Below are 25,846 nucleotides of genomic sequence, written 5' to 3' on the forward strand. Positions count from 1 at the left end.
GGGCCTACAGGTTCAAATACATTTGTAATTTGGCTAGGCTTTCCATTTACCTGAAGCTAACCACACTCCCAGTATAATCCAGTAAAATTTATGGTTTATTTTTGTGTTTTGCGATTTCTCCCATTTATAGTATCTAGCTAGCTGTGCTGCATAAAGCAGATAATTAATAACTACTTCCTGAATTAATGGATTTTCAGATCCATTGAGCTCCTCGAAAGCTGCCTAACTTAGAAGTGTCACAGTCACTTTTGTTTTTTGTTTTTTTGTGTGTTTTTTTAAGATTTTATTTATTTATTTGACAGAGAGAGAGTATGTACAAACACAAGCAGGGGGAGCAGCAGGCAGAGGGAGAAGCAGGCTCCCTGCTGAGCAGGGAGCCCAATGCAGGGCTTGATCCCAGAACCCTGGGATCATAACCCGAGCCAAAGGCAGCCGCCCAACTGACTGAGCCACCCAGGCACCCTCGCAGTCACTTTTGTTAAAAAAGATGAAGAGTTTAAGAAAAGAAAAGAAAAAAAAAAAAAAAAAAGATGAAGAGTTAAAAAAAAAAAAAAGCTGAAGAGTTGGGTTTTCTCTACCTTCCTTCCACCTCGTAAAATCATATGCCAATGGTTAGGCTAGTTCATACTGTCATCTCGTTTATGTAGCTTTCTCTGGTCCACGTTGTCCTTGAGGCAGAAATGCTTCTTTTTCTATGTATGACTTACCACTTTATATTTTTTTTCATGTGTTTTTTTTTTAAGTAAGATCGATAACTTAGTTACTTGTTATCTAGCATAATAGATACAGATTTTATAATGTACTAGTCATGAGGCTAAATACACTACACGTATTATCTCCTTTCGTTCTCAAAACAACCCTGAGAGACACAAACCTTAGATATTGTTATCCTATATTATAGGTAAGGAAACTGAGTTTCAGAGGAATGAAATAACTTGTTCTCGGTCACAGTTAATGAATTTCAGAAACACAGGAGGAATCCCGATCTGATTGGCTCCTAAAGCCTGTGTTCTCAATTTATTTTATTTTTAATTGAGGCAAAGTTTACATACATGTTAAGTATACAATATCTTAAGGGTATAGTTTGATGAGTTTTGGTAAGTGCACACATCTGTATAACTGTCTACCCAGTGAAGATGTGGAACATTTTCACTGCCCACAATGTTCCTTCATGCCTCTTCTCTCTTGTTTCCAGCTACCCAAGATGAAGGCTGCCTATTCTTGAACTTAAAGAAATTGAACTACAGACTATTTTTTTTTTGTCTGTACCTTGTTTCATTCAACAGAGTATTTTCGAAATTCATCTACATTGTTGTATATACTGATATTGACCATATAATTGGTTAAATCATTGTTATTGCTGTGTGGTATTCCATTTTATGAATATACCACAAGTTGTTTATCCATTCTCCTGTTGATGGGCCTCTGTAGTCTTTCTAGTTTGGAACAATTGTGACCAAGGCTACTGTGAAAATTTTCATACACAAGTCTTTTTGAGAATATATGTTACCATTTCTCTGGGGTAAATACCTATGTGTGGAATCACTGGGTTATAGACTGGAAACATGTTTAACTTTAAAAGAACTGCCCATTTTCCAAAGTGGCTGTACCATTTTATATTCTCATAAGCAACATAGGAGAGTTCTATGGTCTCCCTATCTTCTCTAAAATTTGATACCATCAGACATTTTAAGCTTTTATGTTACCTTTTAAAATGCCCCCTTCCTTATTTAGCTGGCAGTCTCTCGAGATCAGGAAGTAGGTGTCCTTCATCTCTCTATCCACAATGCTTAACTCGGTATCTGGCAGAAATATGACGCATGTGAAACTAATTTTGAGGATTGCAAAAATGGTTGTCCGGATCCCTTCCAGCAGTGAATATCTAGAAATCTAACCTCATGCCACGTAGCATGCAGATTGTTTTGAACCAAAAGGCCTTTGGATTAACATCTTCAGCAAGTAACAGCCTTCCAAAGGGAGGTGGCAGATCAGTGATCCTTAGTGAGTGACTAGCCAGTCACTGGCTCTCCTGAGTGAGGTGGCCCACTATTTCCTGGGAGACTTTTCTTCAGCAGTGGGCCCATCTGACATGGGAAGTCTACTTGGACATCAGTAAAACCATAAATGTCAACCTCTGATCCATCTTTAGGATAGCATTTTGATTATCTGTTGTTGCATAATAAAATGACAACAAATTCTGTAGCTTAAAATAACACCTATTTACTATTGCACAGTTTTTGTGGATCAGGAGTCTGGCCATGGCTTAACTGGGTCTTCAACTTCACAGGCTGCAGTCAGGTGTTGGATGGGGCTGTGGGCTCATTTCAAGCCTGGCCTGGGGAAGGATTCATTTGATTGGTTAGAAACAAGTCACAATCAAGGAGAGAGTATTACACAAGGACATAAATACCAAGAGGTGAGGATAATTGAAAGGTCATCTTAATGTCTATCTGTCACAGATGGTCGGTTTACATCTTTTTCAAAGTGGAAAATACAGATATTATGAGGAAAATAGTTGTTTTGACCCAAAGAGAGCATTAAATTTTTTCCTGTTCTAATGAATAGTGTCAGAGGCTCTAGTTTTACCCCAACACAGAGAGGACACTGTTCTGGATCAATTATCTGCTGTTAATGTCCACTTGTACAGAAGATTGATAGGAAAGCATGAAGTGATTTCTGGATAAATACTTCTCAGTGGGTTCATTCAGTGTAGATGAATTGAGTCTTTTCTATGATCTGCTACTGGACAGAGCTCTGGTCTGAAATCTGCCACGGATTAAAGAAGTAGAGAGATGGGCAGAGTGACCCCTGTACCACAAGGGTGGGAAGCCAGGCTTTTTGGCAACAAGTTTGCTTATCTGGAATAGAAGATTAACCCAGGCAAAACACAGAAAGAAACCCAAGTGTCATATGAAACTAAGTTGTCTATACTTTTAGGGAAAGTATTATTAATTTAAAAAGTAAGCCACATGTATAAAGATGAGCACAAACAAAATATTTTAGTTATTAGAAGATACCTGGAAGATGTTCAAACTTTAACCCTTAGCCTTGGAGAGTTTGGATAGTGCAGGAAGACAACAGAGCATTGTCCGACCTTGACCGTATGGTATTTATTCTGTCTATCCTTGATAATTAAGGATTTTGAGTGCCCTAAGTGTTTTTTCAAATTTAAGTTAAGCACAAAGGCTCACTTCCAGACTTTTGGATAACACTACTATTATAGTCCTTTAATAGTTTAGGAAGCTTTGAGAAGCTAAAGGCCACATATAGCTATACTCGGGGGAAAAAAACATTTGTTTCAAAATTCCTCTCCTGAATAAGCTGCATAACCTACTTTCCTTGAGTTTATGAATTAATCATTTCAAAGAAATGGAAAGTAGTATATGTCTCTTCTAGTTAAGAAAGAAAGACAATATTAATAGACATTTGGAAACTTCTTTTGCCACATTTCAAATTCATACTAAGTAATTTACATTCAAAGCAAAAAAAATGCCTTTTTTGATGGATGCACAGTGAAAGAACAATTTGTTTTAGTTACAGAATAATAATAGTGAAAGTTATATAGCACCTAGTATGTGCTAGGTACTGTTCTACCCAGTATAGTGTATAATACTATATCTATACATATATTATTATATTCACAAACATATGCACATATATTACTCATATGTATACACATAAATATATGTACTAATTTAGTTTTCATAGCCACCTGTGAAACAATTCCAGAACTTGGAAATATATATATGCTAACCCACATATTCTGTGAATCGGTGTTCTCAACCCGTTGGTTCCCTTGTTAAGGAGTGAAATAAGTATTTGATTCATGCTCACTGTACAGTTACATGAGAATAGTGTTTTAACTTTTTGAAAAGCATGCTTTGGTAAATTCTCTGACTCAGGTACTATCATTTCTATTGATGAGGCAAGAGAGGCACAGAGTAGTTGAGCAACTTCCCTGGGGCTTCACAGCCATTCCAGAGTGGAGCCAGTATTTGAATACCAGCAGCCTGGAGGGTGTCTGCTCCTAACTGTCCCACTATCCCCCCCACTCCACCGTCTTGAGGGATTTGCTTTCTTTTCATGCATAAACCATAGCCAGCCTTACCAATGCTTAAAAAAGCAGGATCAACAAAAGGGTCCAAGATAAACCTGTTCATTCCAGCTTAAGGAAAACAAATAAACCAAAAAAGCACGCTCCAGGCTGGCAAGCTTCCGGGTTAGGACAACCAATCTAAGAAAGCTCACACTTCACTGTTTTAAGGAAAATAAACACCCAACGATGATGGCCTAATTATGATTCTCAAGGGCAACATACAGTGCTTCCCCAGTGGATTCAAATGTTGTAGTTATGCTTGGAGCTCCGTGAAGAGTCCCAGTTGGCATCAGGCAGTGGAGCCTCCAGGGTGACAGCAGGACAGCGGAGAGGCCAGGAAAGGGAAAACAGTAAGAAGAGATGAATTGTTCATGAAGAGTGGTCGTGGCCTCACTCGTGTCGTGGACTTTACACCAATAACTGGCCCCTGCCACAGTTCCTGGGGTCCCACTCTGAAGAGGCCTTCAACAGAGCCACAGTCTACGCCAACAGACTTCCCTCTGAATCCGTCCATGGATGCTGTGGGCAGCTTGCATGGTATTGGGACATTCTTGGGCTGGAGTTAAAGCAGAGTCCCCAAACCCCTAGGCTCTGAAGCCCACCATATCAATAATGGCATCATGCCATTCTTGATGAAGAAGATGACTCAGGACCTCCTACCCATGTTTGGAGGGCTTGATGAGGTAAGAGCAGTGAGAGCAGAGTAGGGCTCAGCCTGCCCCCGTAGACCATCCTGAAGCTGGACTAACTCCTCCCAGACATCTTGAGCAAGGATTGGTTGTTGTCATGGACCTTTAGCACCATTTGTCCCTGAAATGTAGTCTGGGGACAGTCTAGCCAGCTGTACGTTCAGATTACCCTGGTTGTTTTACTAAGACACACACACACACACACACAAACCCAAACTATAAAAAAGTAGATAAATAAATAATTGTTATATATACAAAGTAAATATGTAACTATGCATATATAGATTTATGGGTTTTTATTAATATGTAATACATATTTATATAAAACTCATTTATAGTTTTTATATGTACATATATATTTATAGTTTTTACTGACAATAAAATAAAACATTCCCATTTTATAGAAACAGTTCAAACCTCACCGAACCTTATAAAGAAAAAAGGTAGAAATCCCCTAACATCCCGCCATTCACAGATGTTGGCTTATTTACTAAGAATGAACATTGACATTTTGACTACACTCTCATACAAATCTTCATGAGTATGAACCTACCTAGTGATACGTGTCGCTGTGTGTGAATGAAAGCATACTAAGAAGGCTGTTGGTAAACTTTCACCTAGTGGGGGGTGTGGAGGTCTTGCATGGTTGGTAAATGTTGATCCAAATCATCATTTGAGTCAATAGAAATGAGAATGCTGTTGCGACTAGGTTTTCTTGAGGTTGGGAGACAACAGGAATAGAATTACCCCAACATTTGGGCTTGGGCAGATTTTCCTGAATCTTTGAAAACTTTTTGTGTGCATGGGATCAGGCAGCGTGTGGCGGCCACCAGTGAAAGCCAAGAGGAGCCCTCTGGCTCGCTGGCTGGTTTCTTGGGGGCCAGCAATTGAAGAGACAGATGTGGTTGGTGTTCACCACGTGGTGTTGATCTTGGACTTGGCCCTGATAAGGCTTCAAGAGCAAGGTACACACTGCATGAGGTTGGGAAAGGTTTTGAATAATGGCTTTCTAACTCATGTTCATAAAAGACACGAAGAAGCATAAGATGATGCCTGGGACTGATTTAATTAGCAGCAGAGGAATCAGGCAAACCAGCGACCGGATTCTTTCATCTCTCTCCAGAAAGGACATTTTTTTAACCGGATTCATGTTACAAAATCTGTGATAAAGGCCACAGTTGTGATTAAGACAGGACCTAAAGCAGAGGAGAGTCAGATCACTGTGTTTAAAATGTTTAGAAACAAACATGGACAAAGACCACTGATTTTTCCTTTGGGGAAAAGGCGACAGTCCATGTGACTAGATAAATTTTACTGAATCCATTAAAAACACATGTCGCATTGGGTCATATGCTAATCTCTTGTTTACCCTCCTGCAGCCCAGGCCTGTGGTTGCTGTCCAGGATTGGAATGTATGTTTGAACCTGACAGTACCGGAAAAGATTCCAGTCTTGTTTGTGTTACATTGAGAACCCCGTTCTCAACCTTATGGATTTTCAACCCAGGGATTCTAGGGAGATTGGTGTCACTGTGTATCACTGTGTAAAACAAGTCCATTCTTTTCTTCATCCATTCATATGAGGAAATACCATAATATTCAGAGCCTTGGAAGCATCACAGATTGCTGCCCGGGCATGTGAGGTAGGGAGCTGCTCAGTGAACTCTCTTCCCTTTCACCCAGAATGTGCTTCTCTCTCACCAAGCTCCTGTTTATCTTCGAATTCCTACTCATCTTTGTCCTTGTTGCACAGATAATGCTTTTCCCTGAGAAGCCTTCCCTGATGGACTGCCCAAGCCTGAGCTGACTGTTCCTCCTCTGTGCTTCTCCAACCTTCCACTTCTCATCCCTGGTTATAGTCGCCTGCAACCCACGTCCATCCTTACCAAACGGATGGTTTATGAGGATCAGAAGCCCATCGACAAGGACAGAGCCTGCCACATGGTTTTAGTAAACATCTCTCTGATGAATGAGGACACCCCTCTGCTGGGTACACGCCAAGATTTCTGGCTCCCAGGGCCACCTCCACCCGCCTCCTGAGCTGCATACCCAGATCCTTGATGTGACATTTGAGATTTCCATTCCTCTAGGTACATAAGGACAAAAAAGTGCAACTTTGGCTTCATGTTACCAAACGTCTTTATTCCCAAGCAGATATCATATGTGATTAAGTCTGGTAGCTCACAGCACGTAAATGGTCAAACACAAATGAAAATTTAAAGACAAAAGCAAACCTGTCATCTTTGACATGAGATTGCATTCACTGAATAATAGAAATAAGACTTGGAAAATTGCAGTGAGCATTCCAAGGGCAGTCCCTCTGCTACCTCCCGGCCTGGAGCCTGGCACCTTTCCCCGAGCTGTTCGGGGACACCTCCTACTGAGCCCATTCTGTGGGGTCTCGGAATCAGGGGATGGGCTTAGCTGCTGTAGTCACACGGTGGCTGTGATTGTGAACGTGTGGCTGGGGAGGAATTTGCCTGATCTATTTCAGGACACCAAACTGCACACTGACAGAAAAGACTGTCCTATTTTCTTCAGAAGATCTTGGCCTACTCTTTCTCTTCTCCTTTTGCAAAACTGAGAATTAAACTTTGTCTAAATGTGCTTTTCTTCCTGGTTACCTGTGCTCTTCGCACTGGGGTGTGCTGTCTAGCATGTTCGTTATGAATCTGGTTTTGTCATTGTGTTTCATTTCAGGACGAGGTTATTCACTGAGGACAAAATCTTCATTTTAATATCACCGTGCTTTGGGAGAACTCAGTGTCATAAAATTTTAGACACATGGTGTACTGGCATGGAAATATTAGGAGAAGGAATGAGACTGGTGGGAGATGAAGGTTCTATTCCTGATTAATTGAGTTAATGTGTGGGTGCATAGATCACAGTGTAATGGGTAACACTTGGTGAAGAGGGCAGAAATTAAAGCTGAGAAAATATTTTAGTAGCCTTCACTGTTGAAATATTTTGGCCTTGGAGTTGGCATCAGTCATTCCAGTGGTAATTCTCCATAAGTGGCCTTCTCAGCTTTTGGTACAGAGTGCTTGAAGATGTCCTCCTTTTATAGCCTACCTGCCTTATGGTAGGTAGGATTTATTCGTTCGTTCTCCTCTTTTGAGTGCTCCAGCCATCGGCTCTGAGTCCCAGAGCACACAGCTGTTCTCTGGGGAGGAATTCATGCCCCACCCCCCCCACCCCCCCCCACCCCCGCCAACAGCATTCTAACTCAAGACATACCATTTCTTGTGAAGGTCAGGTAGGGAAGGAAGGCCCGTGGGGACAGGCAGGAGAGCAGGAACGTGCCACCTTCTGGAAAGGTGTCTGCTCACGTGGTGAGGATCTATTTGGAGCCTCAGAGCCAGGTAACCTAAGACAATTAAGTGGGAGTTTCCAACCAGAGTAAAGAGGAATCTGAGGCAGGTGGGAACTTGAGTCTGGAAGCAGTGTTGGTAGAATTCAATTTCATCGGTTACATATGCGCAGGTAGAGAAATCTGTGCGTTTTTCACCTGAGTGCGGTTCACTACTGATCATATGACTTTGGAAGAAAATGTGGTTCTCGGAGACAAAGAGGTTGGCTGGAGTGCTGGGTAGGGTGTGTGCCCCTGGGCCAAGGCCACGGGTCCCATGGCAGGTACATGTGCGCGCACACAGCCAGGCACCCAGGGCTTCGTTCAGACCTGGCAAAAAATTTCATTCGACAGGAGAAACGTTTCTCCCTTATATTTAGGGGGAAACTCCAGCTTTCATTAACCTAACAAAATTATGTACCACCTTAAAAAATAACTTTTGATTATCATTATGTAAGGAAACCTGGTAAACATGCACAGAAATGATTCATGCTAAACAGATAAACAAAGCAGAAAATCGTGCATCATAATCAAGGTATATATAAACTAAAGTTGTATTCCTAGGAAGCAGCTCCCCCTGAGATGGACTGACAGGGCTGCTATGTCTGCAAGTGTCCGTAACGGTGGCTTTTCCTTTACTCACGAAAATGGCCGAGGCCTAGTAGCACCTCGAGACTCAGGATGAGACTTGGGGCGTGGGTTCCCCCATGTAATCTCTGGTGAAACAGCAAGGATTCTCTAGGTAAACCAAGTATTTGTACACAAACTACTGGCTCAACTCTGTCAGGATCAGTGCCTTTGAACCAGTCAGAATGACGAGTATAAACGTGCCCTCAGTTGCATTTCAGGTTGGTTTTCATACCGGAGCTGACTGAGAATTGGGATCTAAAATCATGACTGTGGTGTAATCCCTGACTCTCTCCTTTTCCTCCTTTTCTGATCCCCAGAGATAACATTTGGTAGTGAATAATGCCTTACAATTGGATTATTGGAGAAACACTGACAATGAGAACTGTGTGCTACATTTATATTTTATGTGTGTGTGTGTATGCTTTTTTAAAAAAAATTTTTGATTTATTCATTTGACACAGAGGGAACACAACTGGGGCAGTGGCAGGCAGAGGGAGAGGGAGAAGCAGGCTCCCTGCTGAGAAGGGAGCCCCATGCTGGGCTTGATTCTAGGACCCCAAGGATCAGGACCAGAGCCAAAGGCAGACACTCAGCCAACTGAGCCACTCAGGTGCCCCTATATATGCTTTTTCATATTTGAAGGACAGTATGTCACGTTACATTTGGGGAGGTTTTGATCATTTCTGTGAGAAACTTGATTAGGAGAATCTTGAAATTGGTGAACATATTCAGCGAACAGAACCTGGCTTCAACTGTAAATTTTCACACACAGGTCCACGACAAATGGTAAGAATGCTCAAAGGAGAACTGCAGATGCTATTATATTCATCTTTCCTTCACAGTTTTGTCTCCTGGGGTACACACGATGTTCCCTTGGGACCCATACTAGCCAGACTGACTCCGCCCATCATGGTGATTGCTTTTGCTGTTCCCCTTGCTGTAAATGCCCTTCCCTTTATCATGTCTGAGTTGGATCACATCTAACCTTTAAGGCACGGCTTAACTATTACTTCTGCTGTAAGTTTCGCCAACATGGGTTGCTCGTCCTGCTTCTGTTGAATTTACAGTCCGTCCATCAGTCAGTCAGTCAATTGACACAGTTTGATAAGTATAATTAGACAGCTGCAGGCAAGGGCCAAAGAAGTACAGAAACACTCACAACAGAGTGTTTACACCATAACTTTAGATGCTTGTGATACTCATCTTAACCCAACTTTGCATATGAAGGAGGTGAGTCTCCGGGAAGCTACGGGGTATGACCAGTATTCTACAGCTTGTTAATGGTGAAGCCAGGACCCAGATTCCTGCTGTCCTGGAAGAGCTCTTACCCTTTACAAACTTACTGGATGCTTCAAGAGGAGGAAGCATAGCAAGGCTTCTTCACCTCTCTTTCTTTTTTCTGTCTGACCCAGGCCTGGGTGGTTAGTGGTTGGGAAACCATGGGAGGTATTTCTCCTGTCTGTGGACAAGGATACTCTCCAGATGAGAATCCGGAACCTGGGTAAAAATGGGAGAAGTCCAAGTACATATTGATTGCAAAGAGCAGTGTTTACTCGCAGCGATGTTGTGGAACGATCGGTGTGAAGCAATCTCACTCACTGACTTGCCGAGGTTGAGAAAACACTGGGCAAGAATCAGGTGGGAGGGTTAGGTATTGCTGTATGAATTAGTACTCATGCTCAGCTGTCTCTGAAAATGTCATAATCCATATTCATAGCAAACGAAAAAAAAATCGCCACTGGAGAGAATAAGATGTTCTAGAGTCCAGTTCCCTGGGCAGTGAACAGGTCATTAATCTTTCCTCCGGTTCCTCTTGTTTTTCCCTCAGCACACAGTGCTTCAACGTGCGAAACCAAGAGTGTTCCAAAAAGTGGTTCTTTTCTCTGGGAGTGCTAAGCAAAATATTTATAAATTTGGTTCACAGGATATATATTGTCATTTTATTCATAAAAGGTTTAAAATCTAGATAAACTAAATTTTGAAAATGCTTCTTTGTACTTGGCAATATTTAGATTGAGAAGTATGTCTGGTCATGATCGTGAACACTGTGTTCGCTTTAAACTTGAAACGTTACTTTGGCCTCTACTTGTGAGCGCCATTTGGATGTCTTGATGAAGTACAGGTGGTCCATAGGGGACTTGGGTGACTGTTTTTTTGGGTGGCACATTGCAGGGTGGCTACTCTTGGAGGAATTTGGCCCCCAAACAGCCCTCTCTCTGCTGGTATTTAAGTTATTTTTTGGTAACATTAGTGATTGGAATAGGTGCTCAGAATGATTCCTGGGGTCAGGCCACAGCAGGACCCACTTTTGAAATCATCTCTCGAGTGTGTTTTGGGGCATGGTTCTTGGTATTTAAAAGCTTCGGAAGGACTCCCTGTAGAAAAAAATCGAGCACTGAATTTTCGGTACGGCCCCTAATTCTGTGATCAGAGGTCCAGTGGGGGAAGAAGCTGGTTATTTTCTTAAACTTCTTGGATTTCAGGGGAAAGTCATTTACTTCTTATTTTTAGTATACAGGATGTAAAGAGAGAGAACACTTTGGTGGTTAGACCAGCTGGGTCTATGCCAAAGTGAAATGGGACATGCAGCCGTCAAAATCGATTTGCTATCTGGGACTGGTGTAACCCTTCCTCTCCAGCCTGAAAAAACAGTAATAAAAATTTTACACACACATATATAAATGTATTTCTCTCTTTCTCTCTATCTCCCTCTCTCATAGTGAAAATTCAGAGAAGGGACAAATGAGCATGGCCTGGAGTTTTCGAAAATAGACTTAGGGAAAGAAGTAAGATGGGGCTTGTGCGGTTAAAATTTGGATGGGTGAGAAGTGGTGATAAAATACTCTATCTAGGTTTTTAGATAAAAACCATCTTTTGGAAACTTGATTTAAATGTTCTTGGGAATATGCATGGAACTTACTTAAAAAGAGAATGAGTGTTTTCAATCAACATGCATATCTCCCCTAGACAAATATCTCTTATATGCATAGCTTTATATGACAGTATTTTTAGAACCTTAGAATCTATGTGTGATGTGTACAGAGGGAGTTTTAAAATTCTTTCCTACTTTGTCCCATGATAACATGGGTTATTTCATGTGATCAGTGAAAAGTAAAATAACATACTTTTAGAAACCTATCATAGGGCCCCAAACCTTACTTTATCCACTAATTTGGAAGGCTTGTTATAATCCCTGATGCTACCATAATTGCTGTGACACAGGGAGAAGAACCAGTCATGTGTGGTGGGTCGGAATAGAAAGGGGAAGCCTGCATCGGGCTCTGGAAATTTACTAGCCCTGACATCGGCTAGTTGTTCCTTGGTGGGAAGGATTTTTGACCTCTGGGGGTCATTTCCTCATCTACAAAATGAGGAAACAGTATCTACTTAAACACTGAATGAGAGTTACATGTAATGATTTGCCTAATGCGTGAGCCGTGATCGGCACATAAATACTCATTCCTTTCCCTGTTTCCCTGTGCCTCAGGCAAGGATCAAGGACTCCCTACCTAAAAATCCATTTTTCACCGCTCCCTATTTCTATTAGCTAGCCTAACCTAATTCTCTGTTTCCAGCCTTCATCAGCACGATTCCATTAGCATATTCAATTTCTCATATTATTTATAACCTACACTATTCTTTTTATAATCCTTACAAGTTATTTTTGCTCCAGTGCCCCTTTGCACCATCATGAAATAGACTTTCTCCATTGCTGAGCGGTTTCTTCGGTTATACTTGGTTACATATAAAAGCACTCACATACTCTCCTATGATTTAACTTTCTATGGCCCTCCCGGAACATGGTTTGGTTTTTGGTTTTGTTTAGGTTTGTAGTGGCTTTGCTTGAGTCTGAAGGCTTCTGGGTTAACCAGTCTTGTCTTACTCTTCTTGTCTCCTGGTCTGTGGCTTCTCTTGTAAAACCTTCTCTACAAAATCCTTAACAACGATTCTTCGATTCTTCCATACTCAACTCTGACTTCAATCCTTGTGTCCTGAAAGGAGTATCTCTCATCTTCATGGAACTAGGCTACAGCACAATAGAGGAAATAGAGAAAAACCTATGACACTTATTCCATTTGCCTGGCACGAACTTGCTCCTGAAACACTCATTTTGCATTAACTGGCTTTCCCTTCCCTAGTCTACCTTTTTTTAAGGCAGTGTTGAAGTTTTATATATATATAGTGTTTAAAGTCATCTAATTTGTCAAATTCTGTGTTAATAAGACTCATGCCCAAGTTAAAATGTCTTTGTGATGTCACTGATATCCCTATGCATAGTACTCACACTTATTCATATGATTGAAATCTGCTTGATAAATTAGAGATTTTTAAGAGATGAGCAGTTTCATTTGTTTGTGCCTTAAAAGGTCTTCAAAGAATCTGAGAATTGGAAGAAAGGTAGGGAGGTCGCTAGGTACCTCCTTCCATTCAGCAAGGGCAGATCCTTGAAGTCTCAGACTGGGACTGATCAGCACCTGCTTCATTGCCACTGCTCAGCTTCTCCGAGCCCCCATTCCACTTCACACAACTCTTCAGACTGAGAGCTCTGCCTTCGATGAGCTAAACCTTTCTTGGTTTAACCATGACAGTTAAATTATTTTGGGGAGGCATAGATTATTTGTTTGATGTTTTTTGCTATTGGAGAAAACTCTTTTTTATTAAGAAGCAATTTTCCAACAAGCAAGTTGACATCGAGTAGGCTCTGATTTATTTGGAATTCATGAGTGTGAAAACCAGGAAAAATCATCCATTTGTTTTGATGCAAAACAAACTCCGGTTTTCTCCCAGGAGACCTTGCACTGGCCTCTGCTATGGGACTGTCTTTGTCCTCCAACTCAACCTTTTAGTGGTTCAGGAAAGTGAGTGACTCACTGGGACTTTGAGAGGCATTATTTTTCCAGATCTGTGATGAATTCAAGACAGTCGAGCTTTTAGGAAGGACTCCTTTTCCTGGGTCCAGGAAAGCACCCCCTGCCCCAACTCGTTTTGTTGAAAGGCAGAATTAAGACTTTGCTAGAGAAAGAAACCGATCTACTATGTGCTGAAGAGTATTTATGACCCCTGTACACTTTATCTTTCAGAATAAGAATAAAAGCATAGGAATACCTAAATCCTGCCAGGGTTTTAAAAATTACATTTCATTCATGCCCAGGTATAACCTCCCATCATAAATCCTGAAAAATGTGGAGGAAGACAATGACGGGCCATTCTAGAGCATAATGAGGGATGTATATTTCAGTGCCTGGGACTGATGTTTATGTATGTGATCACTTGGAAGAGGTTTTATTTAATGCACCATGTCTTTAAATTGGCTCTATTTTGAATATAATCATAAGAGCTACACTTTATTTTGTACATGCCAGGCAGTTTATAAAGGCTAGTTCTAATCCATCCTGATCCTGTGAGGTAGGTTTTATTCTTCCTGCTTTCCTTGTGGGGAAGGTAACACTTAGAAGTCTTAAAGTTTCTATGACCTTGAGCAAGGTCATATCCAGTTAGTGGATTGCTCGTTTGAACTGTTTTGCTGCAAAGTCCACTGTCTTTCCCCCACATTCTTTTCCCTGTACCTTCAGTTCATCTTTGGCAAGGATTTTCTGATTTTTAAGCACCTCTTTGTTTGGCTTTTTTTGTGTTTGCAGGGGTGTGTGTGTGTGTGTGTGTGTGTGTGTGTGTGGTGTGTTTATCTGTGCCTGTGAAGTAACATATGGAGCCATAAGAATCCTGTTTTATCTTCCAATATTACAGTTCTATGAACCACAAAATCTCACCAAAATCCTATTAAGTCTGATATAAAATAGAACTAGAGAGGTGATAGAAAAAGGAGAGATGATGAATTTATTGAAACGCCCTCTTTTTAAATAAACATTCCCAGGCTCATATGTTAGATTGCTAGTTAATTTTGTGAGGATTACTGCTCTGAAGGATTTCAATAATTTCTGCTGCTCTCTTAAAAATCCTCTTTGACATCTGAAGACCTAATAAAGGAGAAACTATGATCTCTTCCTTGTGTTACTTGAAAGTGTACATGAAGGTATTATCCCAGATGGGATAGTTCTGTGCGCACGACCACATCTGTGTCAGACCGACTTTGCCATCAGACTCATTTCATCCTCACACTTTCTAAATCACGTCAGCGTTTACGAGCAACTCTTCAAATCTCTTTCTCACATGCATATCATTTCAGTGCAGTTTAGCTGAAACACCCCGTAGAATGTTCCTTCATGCTCATTTCCCTAAAGCATGAAGGGAATTGGCAAGTGACAAGTAATTTTTCTGTCAAACATAGGGCTGTTTCATTTACAATATAGAAGACACAGACGCTTGTTTACCAGTGGCCTCGGGCTATGGCCTGGACACCCATCAAGCAGGGACACAGCTAGAAACACAAAAGCTTTTTTTATCCATTTGAAAATATGCATGCTTTGTCACCAACCTTCAAGCAAGTACTGGTCCATAACCCAGCACAAGGTGTTTCCCCACTAGTACCTGCTAATGACTTTACCAAAGCATTTCCCTCTCGTCCTCGTGGACTTCTTTCTATCTGGATTCTGGCTCCAGGCTCACGTGCTGTGGCCCCAGAAACCCCTCCATTCTGCCCATGGTATGCAGAACCCTGAAACAGTGCGGACTGCGGTTCCCATTAAGTCCTGTTCCAGCACTGACACCTCCCAGCTGTGTGATCTTGGGCTCAGCTTCCTTCCTGTGAGGGGAGGATCGTTGCTCTGCCCTGCTGATCTCCCGTGGTTAATGGGGGGGGAGGTGGGGGCTTCTGGGAGGACGTAGGGGAGCCCTGCACAACATTAGCTCCTTGCAGACGTGCCCCAAAGCCCTTGGCATCTTTGCACAAACTTCCCTTTGCCTCATAAATTAGACATCATCTCTGATCTTGATTTTAAGGTCATGAGGATGTCTTTAATTTGGGCTTGCCATCATGTAGGGATCTGCTGATGCCATGCCCACCTCCGAGGGTCGCACTCCCAGTGCCAGCACCAGTACTCTGTCTCAGGACACCTGTCCCTCTTTTCTTTGAGACATAGCTGGGGAGACTCCGCCCACACGGAGCTGTGCCTGATTTCCCTGCCGAGCTGCATCTAGTACAGTCTTTTCTTGGTTCCTCACTGACTTGGACCATCGACACAGGCTGCTCTCCATCTGCCTGGAATGCTCTTTGTTCATCCTTTACTGCTTCTTATCCTTGAGGTCAGGGACTTTGTTCCTTTGTTGAAACCCTCACTCCTAATGGGCTGGTACTTGGAGGTGGGGCCCTTGGGAGGTAATCAAGTTTAGATGAGGTCATGAGGGTAGGGCCCCCCTGATGAGATCAGTGACCTAGTAAGAAGAGACAGAGACAGAGACAAGAACTTGCTTTCCTCCATGTGAGAATCAGCAAGACCACAGCCATCTGCAAGCCAGGAGGAAGGCCCTTGCCAACACCCAACCTTGCTGGCATCCTGATCATAGACTTCCAGCCTCCAGAACTGTGAGAAGTTAATATGCCTTGTTGAAGCCGCCAGCCTGTGGTAATTTGTTATAACAGCCCAAACTGACAAAGTGTGACAGGGATCCTGTCTTTTCACTCGTGTCTGTATCCTTAGGGCCCAGCACAGTGCCTGGCATAGGGTAGGCACTCGATAAGAACGTGAGGTACAACAGGTGACATTGGGAGTGTCCTCCCTCTGATTCCTCCCCATCACACCCACCTTCCACTGTCCCTTTCCCCATGTACTTTCTCAGCTATTTCACAAACATTTCTACACAGGGCACCATTTCATGTGCGTTTCATTCATTTATGGAAGTTGATTCCCAAGTATTCTTTTCAACAAAACGTGCTGAGATTCGAGCATCTGAATTAGCCATGAGCCTCGAGAGGCTGTGAACTCCCTTCAGCCATTCCTTTTGGGGACGATCTTCTGTGTTTGAGGCATATATTTTGTTAATTCTCTCAATCATGAAATATCTTTCCTCATAGAGAAGTAATTTGACGACCTAAGAAAAGCACAGAATCCTTCCAGCTTACATTTGGAGAGTAGGCAAGGTGGTCAAGGCCAAAAATGATGTTTAGGATGAACTCATGGCGTGCGGTAAGATCGTTTTGTTGTGGTGTGAGCATCAGCAACCTGGGTCTATTCTTAACCTTTGCTACTGACCTAATAACAAGCCGTGGGTCTTGGCCTAATTATTTGACCTTTTGGATTCAGCTATTTCCTCTGTGGGTTGAGGGGTTAGACTATCTATCTTTGGTGATTTTCTTGTTCTGAGATCATCTGGAGTGTGTGTGTGTGTGTGTGTGTGTGTGTGTGTGTGCGCTGTAACGTGTGTGTGTGTATTATGGTGTATGACCCATAGTAGCTCTGATAACAAAGCCAAAGAGAAATTCCAGACTTAGAGCAATGGCAGTTCCGTCGGGCTGAAGCCCTTCTCAAAGACAGCAGTCTATTTGATTGATCTTCTGTGTGTTTGTTAACAAAACTTTTCTAGTCATGAAACACTTTGAAAATGATGATGTTTTTATGACACACTGAAGTCCACTGGTGAGGACGGGGGTTATCTCTCCGAGGCTTGATGAAAGCATTCATGACATTTTCCTTTTATTGTATACTTATTAGAAAAACAAGATACAAGTATGAGGGGAGATATTAAATTTGGGAGTCACAGAAGACTTACAAATAGAAACATTTCAAATTTATCATTGAGAGTGATGAGCTAGTTTTCAGACTTCTTCCAATTCCCTATATAGTCTTTTTGATGAAAATTTCTTCCAAGTTCTTGAGAATTACCACTGACAAGAAACTTTATTCACATAAAGAGGTGGTTTTTTAGATGTAAAACCATTTTAAGAGCTGTGTTAATTCCCTGTTGCTGCTTTAACTATTTACCACAAATTTAGTAGCCTAACACAACACAAATCCCTTAGCTCACAGTTCATCTGAAGTAGGTTCTCAGGGGCTCAAATCAAGGTGTGGGCAGGGTGGCATTGTCTCTGGAGATTCTAGGGGAAAATGCCTTTTCCATCTTCTAGAAGCTGCCAACATTCCTTGACTCATGGCCTCTCCTTCTGTCTCCAAAACACATCCCACCAGCCTCTCTCATGATCATGTCTCCTGACCCTGACCGTCCTGTCTCTCTTTGGTAAGGACTCTAGGGATTATGATCAAGTCTCATCTTCTCATCTCAGGATCCCTACCTTAATCACATCTGCAGAGTCCCTTGTGGGAATATGCAAGGTCACATATTCACAGGTTCTGGGATTATGATGTGAGTAACCTTGGGGGGGGGGTGGCATTATCCAGCCCACCATACTACCCTTCAAAATTTTGCATCAATTGTTTATCAACATCAGCATCAAATGTTGATTCCAGTTTACTCAAGGAATCAAGCAGAGCTTTTTCTTTTCTGTAGTTGACAAATATAATGTGGAGTTTTCTTTTGCAATCATGTGAATGGATTTCTAATCCAAGCTAACTTTTTTATGTCAGGTATTTCAAAATAAGATGACGGCAAAATAAGAAGACGGCAGAAAGGTCAAACACTCAAAGCGGACCATCCTTTGGCTAAGTAGGACCCACTAAAATAGAACATCAACTAGAAAGGACCCGAGGTAGCCAGAGGTTCTGAGTTGCCCCTGGAATCTGGGCCCCACCTGACTTGTCCCCTAGCATCCCCCCCTCACCCCAGTGTCGTGCTGACTCCTTGGGATCCCAGGACATTCCTTTCTTCAGTAGCACACAGGCCTCTTGCCCTTGGGTGGAGTTGGGGGATTGGCACATGCCTGAGGTCCCGTGTAGCTGGTTTGGGCCAGATGTTCCTCAAAGAGCTCAGACCCTGCTCTGCCTAGGCCATCCTGAGCAGCCCCAGACTGCCATGGGAGCCAAAGGGCTCAGTATCTCAAAGCATACTGTGGCCCTCAGGCTGGGGTCTCTGGGCAAGACAGGGGGCGTGGCAGCTGTGGCCACAACCAGGATCTCGTGCTGATTCTCTTTGTGCAACATGGCGCAGGTCACTTCATCTTCCTGAGCCTCGGCTTCCTCTGCTGTAAAATGGGCATAATACCGTGCTTGCCATAGGAACTCAGTAGGGGGAGGTCTGGAGAATACTTCTCACCGTGCTTAAATCAGCATCAGTGCTAACTACTGGTGATGCTAACGCAGATATTAATTGTTTCAGCCTTGTTTTGTTTCTTAATCCGTGGCATCCCGTCTGTCTTCCGCTGTAGTTATCAGGGGTGCTTTGAGAAATAAGCATGTGATGGCAAGTGTCCGTTCTCACGGTGGCTATGTTCTGATGGAAGAAATCCTATCTGGCTGCTGGTTAGAGCCTTGCCCAGTGCAGGGCTGGGGCTGCTGCGTTAATGGGTGTGTTAGAGTTACACAGGGACATGGCCGTAGTCATTACTTTGGGAGGAAAATCTCAGGGAATGAAACAGAAACCTAGCAGATTCTATTTCTCTTTGATACACCGTTCCTACCTGGATAAGATCATATATGATTATGCTGAATCCCTGAGCTAATTTGGCAATAAATTCATATTTATATTCAGGTTGTTATTACAGCAGTGGTGCACTGATCATTGGATTCCAAAGGTAATTTCCATCTACAAATGTGCCCTTGACATCCTAAGATGTATATTTAGATTTAATTAAAAAAAAGAGAGAGAGCTGTACTCTAAAACAAAGCAGTGTTTTTGAGCCTGAAAATACAAAGAGAAGAGCATTAATTCTCTTTTAAAATTTATTTGAAATGGAAACCACTTTCTAATCATACTTGGTAACAGTTTAATTCGGATATGTTTTTCAGTGTCTGGAATGCTCATTTTTATCATTTAGCATCAAGAAAGTATTTTCAGGCTGTTTGTGCCTTTGCTAACTGGTTAAGTAAACATTCAAGATTTTTTTTTTTTGGAAAGACATTTTTGTAAATGTATTTAAGTATCAATAGTTAATAAAACCATTTGTTTTAATTCAGTGGAAAATAATTTTATTAAATCTTAAATGAAGCTGTGCAAGCAATTTTCCCCCATTACAGTGTCTTTGGGACTGCGTTAATTATAATAAATGGAGCTATTGGAGACATTTACTCAGCACACAAACTCCTCATTGTTAACCATGGCTGGTGTGTGCTGACAGCTGCCTCTTAGAGAAATGTAACCCATAGTTAATGGTGGAAAGTGTGGCATTAACATAATTTTTTGGCAAGGACAAAGCCGGGGTTGCAGTGTTGCTTTCAACAGTGACTCCTTCATTAACAGTGTCTTATCAGAGGCCCAGACTCCCGGGGGTGGAGGGTTTGGGGGGAGAGATGCCAGCCATATGATTGTGTTATAGGTAACCAGAACCCTGTGTGAAATGGCTGCTTCTGAATAATAAAGGAAAGGATTTCAGTCGCTTAGAAGTATGATTTTAAAAGGGGCCCAAGAAAGACTCTGCAAAGAGCTGCTGGTGTTTGATCGAAATTGACAGAGTGTAGAGGTGGGTCTTTTGACATTGACACTAATGCATATTATGGTTTCTATAAGAGGGATTAGAATTAAAACATTTTTATTCTTCAGGGACCAACTCAGGCAAAAATAGATTTGCTAATGTAAGACTTAAAGAGTCAAGAATAAATTATAGGCCACCAAGTTTCTGTAAATTCATTTACACATTGCCAGAGGTATTTCAAACAACTAGGGGGAACTTTTTGTATATTTCTGAAGACAGATCAAAGATAGAATCAGAAAGGAATAGGAAATATCAAATAATTATTTTATATCAATATTCATCCTCACTATGACAAACTATGCCCCTGGCCTCAGGATTCTCTTTAATTTCCTCAAAAATAAATAAAATGATAAAATTGAATATGAATGCTAAAATCAGATAATATAAGATGAGCACGTGCCAGGTAGGAATTGTGCTGAATGCTTTCTTTACAAGTGTCTTGTTTCTTTTTTATAACAACACCGTCACTTCGGTTATTAATGTCCTCATCTTGCAAAGGAGCACATTAAGCCTCATGGAAATTAAGTGATGTTCCCAAGGCCATTCAATGAGTAAAAGGTAGGACTGAGATTTGAACCCAGGTCTTTGGTTCTGCAGCCTGCAGTATTCCATCACCCCTGGGCGACCCGGTGTCACCAGTGACAGTCAGTGCTATTAGCAGTATCTTACTGTATCCATTAAATGATTACCCTGGGGCTCCTTTCCACTGTCTCTCTCCCTCTCACACAGAAGAGTGACTGTTGCTATTTATAACACATGCCTAATTCTGTTCAATAGTCCTTCACATCAGTGCTTCTAGCAAATTTCTTCTCTGTCAGCTGTGTTGGTCTCTGTTGGATTCACGTGGGCATGGCCTCAAGCTCCTCTGTGTTGGCCAGCTTCCCCAGCTCCTCTCCACTCCAGCCCAGAGGCTGCCAAGACAGGCACCTCACTGGGTGGCTTCCTCCTCTCAGATCCTTGTGGCCCTCACAGTACATGTAAGGGTCAGATATGAGTGTCTCTAGGACTGACAGAATACCTTCTAGTTGTTTGAGTTGAGTGAGGTCTGGGGAAACTCTGGGGATGGAGGACTAGGCTTTTCCTTCCCCTTTTTGCCTTGAAACAAGAGGTTCAACAGGACAACATGTACTAAGCATTGTTTGCAGAAATAATATGTCCTGAAACTGCAGGCTCTAAAAATTATTTTTGAAAAGACTTGTGAAGACCCCCAAAAGTTGGGCAACCCATGTGGGTTGAGGGGAAGCCCTCTGCCCAGCAGTGCCCATGCCAGCCCTCTGGCAGCCCGTGAGCTGGCTGTGGCCCTTTTCAGTTTTGTTACAGACCCCAAGGAGGTGCTCGCAGTGAAATGCCTGGTGGCCATCTTGAGCCTGGGGGTGACTCTGTGACTCAGCTCGCCACCAACATTCCCATTTGATGTGGTGCTCGTGTGGCCTGATCTCTCACTAGAAATAGTAGTCGGGGTGGGGGGAACCCCTGATTAACAGCAGCCTGAATTCCATCTGTTATGTTTTATTTCTGGAAAGCAAAGTGCAGCCTGAATTATGAAGGACACTAATTTGTGTTTTTGTAGCTCGGGGGTTCTCAATCCTGTCAAGACATTAGCATGACCTGCAGAAATTTAGGACATGCTAAAAGCTAAATGACTTGTTTCAAATTAAAATCAGACTAAATGAGGTCAGAGCCTGGCATCCACATTCTTAAAAATATTGCAGGTGAGTGGAATGCACAGTGAGGATTGCAAATAGGTGAGTGGGAGGATGAAGAGACGGTGAAGGAGGGTTTTGCACCTGCTGCCAGTCCTGTTGGCCATACAGTTAGTACAGCGAGTAGTGTCAGTAGCGCTGCTAGCAAATGGACTAGCTGCTTACTGTGTGCGGGCAGTGCTCTGAACATTTTTCATAGAATGAATTTATCCTCGCACACGCCTCATAGTAACTTGGGACTTTCTTTCATTTCAACAGATGTGTACATGGAAAACTTTGAGGAGGCAAAGCAATTTATTTAGAGTTGGATGATGCTTGCTGGGGATGGTCTCTATTATAAAGTGAGCTGAAGCCTGTTTCTGTCGGTATACGCTGTTTCTGGCTGTTCATGTCGTTGCTCTTATCATGGAAGACTTGGATGGCTCTTGTATGGTCAACGCGCCTGGGTTCTGCCCACCGAAACCCAACTCTATGATTATAACTCTTCAGATCCTGGTCACAACCCCTGGCCTCCTAATTTTTAGGACCAGACTTCACATGAGTTTCCTAAAATGCTTCTTTGTTGCAAATAGTTTGTATGATGGCAGAAGTAGGTAGCCGTTGATGGCATACAGCCCCGCAGAGACCCTGGTCATCCATATACGCTCTAGTAAGTGTATATACTGTAACTCCCACATACGTGGATTTAACTCCTTTGCACACTGGTGCATGGTCTCTCATGTTCTATTTATCACCTCCCAGGGAGGTCTCCATCATGAAGGGCTGGATGTGTAGGGCAAGATTTAGAATGTGTTGTAATTTAGTTGGTTGCAAAGTCTGAGATCACCTGCTTTCTAGTCAGGGCATTTGAAAAATCATTAAACCATGAGGATTCTGTTGGTGTTGGTTTTGATGTATAGTTCTATAAATTTTATCCCACATACAGAGCCACGTAACCATGGCCACCACCAGCATGTAGACCAGTCTCCATGTTCAAAGGCTTCAAATAGTTCCTACCTCAGCAGCCTGGAAAAGCTTGACTTTCTGTGAGAGGCTTAGCTCAATGCCACCCTGAGCTAGTGATTTCTTGGCAATTTGGAGCTTAGACCTTTCTGAAAAATGTGCCCAGTGGTAGGAGTGGAAACTTGTGGGGTATGCCTTTCTGTTTTTTTTAGTTTGACTAGATACCATTACCCTTGATCCTCAAAGAAAAGACTTAAGACATGAAAAGGAGGATGAAGCCAGAGCTCTGAAGATGTGGGTTACTTTCTGAAAGAAATGAAATGATATGCCCCTGTTAGCCTTCAAAAAGAAAAGATACTGCCTCACAGGGTCCTGCCACCTGGGATCAGAAACTGGGGTTCCTAGGGCACGTAGAGGTGGGTGGCAGCTAACTGCTTGTCCTCTGTTCTGGCTCCAGAACCTTCATCAGCCCTCCTCCGCCTTTTCTTCCTGAATTTACATCTTGAACTCCAAGCCCAAAGGCCTGGGGGGCTTTCGTTTGACTTCCTCCCCCACTTAGACACCATCCATTGAGTCTCCCATGAGGCAGAGCAGCAAGACCTTGTCTGGTGATAGGGAGCCCATTCAGAGAGGCTCACTTGGGTAACAGGGTTCCTCCTTTGATCTCCACAGACAACAAGTTACCAGCTTCAGGTCTGATGATTCTGACGGTTTTGTTTACTTTGCAGTATGAAAGCATAAGCTCCTAGGATGAAAAGCTTTGCCTATATACCAGATAATAATACAGTTAGACCCCAGGAGAATAAAAACCTGCCGTCTCCAACTAAAGAAATGTGTGGAGCTTTTCTTTTCCTTTTCTGTACCTCTGTTAAAAGTACAAACATTTATAGCCTCTGTGTTCTAATAAACCTACCTGTGGAGGGGCACTCAGGATCTGCTGGTGGAGAAGACAGTAGGGCTCATGGCACACGGACCAAAAGGGGCCAGCCTTCTCCCTATCTCTGCAGAAAGAAAGAAGTGAGGTCTTCTATAAGGAAGAGGGGAGGAAGGAGGGAAGAAAGGAGGGAGATGGAAGAAAGGAAGGATATTTGAGCTAAGCCTCAGTGATGGAGGTGGAGAAGAGTTTTTTCTTGCAGAGGAAAGAACTAATTTAGGAGGTCCCTAGCTAACAACAGGTCAGTGTGTTGTGGAACCGAGAGAAGGCTGTTGCAGCTGGCGGTGGGTGTGGTTGGAGGGCAGGGCCTGGGTCATGTGGGGGTATAGGCCATGGAAAGAGTTGACTATTTTGTTCTTAGAGAAATAGGTTTGAAACAGAGAGCTGACATGGCCTGATGGATAAGGTTAAAAGATCCCTCTGGTTGCTACATGGGTAGAGGAGCAAATTTGTAACCAGTGAGGACATGCAAGGGTTCTCTCAGATGGCCCAGAGGGGCTGGTGGGAAGTGATCAGATCTGAGTAATGATTTGAAGGCTGAGCCAATGGGACCTGTGACTGGGTTGGTACAGGTCGGGTAAGGGAAGGAGAATGGATCAAGGATGACTTTTGGGCTTTGGAGCCCATAGGGGAAGGGATGTGTTATGTGACCAGATAAGAAGGATGGGTGGTGGTGGTGGCAGTTCGTGGTGGAGGGAGGAGGTGGGAAATTGCAGCAAATAAAGACTTTGGACTGGCCAAGTGTGAGATGCCTGTAGACATCCAGGCCGAGGTGCTAAGGAGTCCATGCATTGCTGAGTCTGGAGTGTGAGGGGGTAGTCAGACATTCAAGTCATTCATTTTTAGGAACTTTGTGTCTTGTGGAATCTTCTAGTATTTTAGAAAACACTTAGTTGTTTGAGTTGTCTGGTCCCTGAGACTGATACCTGGAGAACATGGCTGCATTTTGATGGGCTTTCTCAGGTCCCTTCTGGAAGGACACATTCACAAGACGAGGTGATGAGACTCTCCCACAGCCATACCAACTATATTACGTAGCAGTAGCTCTGAATACTTCTTAAGACTGAGGCAGTCGTTTTTCTGGATTCTTTCATACACATCCTCTTTATTAAGTCGGATAAATTTCATTTCTGTGTGTTCTCAGTAGAGTGCAGCGCAATAATTAAAATCAAACAAATCGTTACTCGTATTCACATTTCTAAGTTTCCTGAAAATAACCCAATCGTGCGCATGTCGGGTGTTTGTGTCTGTGTGTCTCAGACACAAAAATTGGGCTCTGTTGTCCCTTTACTGTATACAACTAGCCCATTAGGGTACAGTCACTGTAGCCATCAAGCGGGTGATAGATCAGAAGACTACAAAGAAAGAGGAATGGCTGATGCCCCGGTATGGAAAAGGGAAAAAAAAAAACCCTGTAAGACAAAACCCACTTATTTGTTATGCTTTGGATAAGTTTCCCCATTTGAACTGTCTCTGTCTTAAGTTCTACTTCTCCCTTAAAAAAAAAAAAAAGTTGATTTATTTAAATAGTTAATCTCTGCACCCAACGTGGGGCTCAAACTCATGACCCCAAGATCGAGAATTGCATGCTCTTCCCACTGAGCCAACCAGGTGCCCCCTACTTCTTTTTATTTCAATTCCTTAAGTCACTTTTGCATTCTCCTAAAGAAGCGCCTTTCACCTACTTCAGCTGGGACATTTACCTTATTCCTTAAGCTACTATTCTCTCTAGGTATCCTTGTGTTTCTAATATTGTCCTTATTTTGTTGTCTTAGAAAGACTGGCCATCTTCACTTTTTGTGGAGGTAATTTCCCCTGACTGACAAGTACTGTCTCCCTGGAGGGAGCTTCTGAATATACAAGCACATCACTGGCTCCCCCCGTGGTCTCAAGCATGTTGCCAGGCCAGTGCCCCGGGGCTGCGGGCTCAGTGCCCAGGGTGTGTTGTCCATTTCCAGGCTCTGGAAAAGCTGGTAGGTAGGCTTTTCAGATGAGCAGCAGATGCCCAAGCACACTCTGGAAAATACAG

The 25,846-nt window shown here is 42.7% G+C and overlaps 1 protein-coding gene across 1 annotated transcript in view; it reads left to right on the plus strand.

The window, feature by feature from the left end:
• UST (uronyl 2-sulfotransferase) overlaps nt 1-25,846 on the plus strand; it is a 299,665-nt gene that overhangs the window by 88,462 nt on the left and 185,357 nt on the right. The window lies entirely within an intron of this gene.

Source organism: Lutra lutra, chromosome 6, assembly GCF_902655055.1.
Source record: "Lutra lutra chromosome 6, mLutLut1.2, whole genome shotgun sequence".
NCBI lineage: Eukaryota > Metazoa > Chordata > Mammalia > Carnivora > Mustelidae > Lutra > Lutra lutra.